The sequence below is a fragment of the Dryas octopetala genome, chromosome 4, assembly GCF_963921425.1.
Source record: "Dryas octopetala chromosome 4, drDryOcto1.1, whole genome shotgun sequence".
In the NCBI taxonomy this organism is placed as follows: Eukaryota; Viridiplantae; Streptophyta; class Magnoliopsida; order Rosales; family Rosaceae; genus Dryas; species Dryas octopetala.
In genome coordinates, this window is record NC_141369.1 from 1,934,981 (window position 1) to 1,936,724 (window position 1,744).

The 1,744-nt window shown below is 39.3% G+C and overlaps 1 pseudogene; it reads right to left on the reverse strand.

Moving 5' to 3' along the window:
• Nucleotides 1-865: 865 nt before the first annotated feature.
• LOC147286057 (secreted RxLR effector protein 161 pseudogene) lies at nt 866-1,534 on the reverse strand (annotated as a pseudogene).
• Between the last annotated feature and the right edge of the window lie 210 nt (nt 1,535-1,744).

A 1,744-nucleotide genomic window follows, 5' to 3' on the forward strand; every position in this document is an offset into this window, starting at 1 on the left:
ACACGTTAGTTTCCCATTGTTGCAAGAATCCAGCTTAAAACACTAACCAAAGATCTACACACTTTCAGTTTTTGACCTTGCATATCCTGCAAAACATTCATTTGTTTCCTTCTATGCCCTAATTAACTTAATATATAGTATTATTCCATCAATTTTCTTTCTCTTTTGATGGGTATCTACCTCAATTTTAGTGAGAGGGTTGAAGATATAGTTGATGTGTGGGCTCTCATCGGAAAAAGATTCAGATTAAGAGCTAAGCACCAGATGGGTTCAGGATTCAAATCAAAACATAAGAAATTTTGTCATTTAAATTGAGTTTAATATAATTTTGTTGTTATGAATGGGTTGAACAAAAAATTTCCAAATTGTAGATGCAATAGGAGATGATGTAATAGCTTTTTAGGGTTCTGGGGCAAAATTTGTTTAAGAGATAATTGGGGATGAAATCTTTTTTAAATATATATATTTTTTAATTTAATTTAAGTTTTGTAAAATTTTAAGAAAAGTTAAATGAGTCTTTATAAGAGTGCGCTTATGTGGCAAATGAATTATGAGATATATTTAACAAAATTAAATACTCTAATTGACATGGAAATTCCATGTCACTGAGGCACCCTAGCACTTTATGTAAACTGCATTAATTGGTTTTGCCACGACTCTTAAGACAAATTTGTGGCTTTGATTGCCATTGGAAATAAAAAAGTAGTGTCTTCTGTAGGAATTGATAATTTGATAATTCTATTAAACGTGTTAACACATATTTATACAAGCCTAAACTTAAGATGCAAGCAACAAACTGCTTGAGGTACAAGAATTCAACAATCACAAGGAATAGCCAAGCCTAACACTAGAAGGAGACAAAACCTTATCTAGGTAGGAGACTATTATTAACATCCCCCCTCAAACTTGACGGTCTAGGAGAGACAAGTTTGGAACGAAGGAGACTAAAGCGAGGCTTGTGAAGACCCTTAGTCAAAAGATCAGCAGGCTGATCAACAGAGGGAACAAAATGAACCTGGTGAGTTCCCATTTTAACACGTTCACGAACAAAATGATAATCCAACTCAATGTGCTTAGTCCGGGCATGAAAAACTGGATTAGCAGCCATATACGTAGTTCTCAAATTGTCACAGTAGAGAATGATAGGCCGAGATAGAGAATGCCGCAATTCCTTGAGTAGGTAGGAGAGCCAAATGGACTCGGCACAAGCATGGGTTAAGGCCCTATACTCGGACTCGACACTAGAACACGACACAGTGGGTTGCTTAGAAGAACTCCAGGAGATGAGATTCGATCCATGAAAAATAAGAAACCCAGGCGTGGATCGGCGTGTATCCGGGCAGCCAGCCCAGTCAGCATCTGAGTAGCCACGCAGAGATAATGGACCCGAAGCTGGACGGAAGAGAAGACCCATGGAAAGAGAACCCTTGATATAACGCAAAATCCGTTTAGCCGCAATGAGGTGGGTAGTGCATGGGTGAGCCATGAATTGAGCAACATGATTGACAGCAAAGGCGATGTCAGGCCGAGTCATAGAAAGATACTGGAAGGAGCCTACTAAGTGCCGAAACTCAGTTGGATTAGCCAAGGGAGAACCATCTTGATTGGAGAGTTGCACCTTGGAAGCAATAGGAGTATTACACGGTTTGGACTCAGTCATGTGAGTATGCTGCAGTAAGTCAAGAGCATACTTGGTTTGAGAGAGGTGGAGCCCAGAGGAAGAGTGAAGGACCTCAAGACCAAG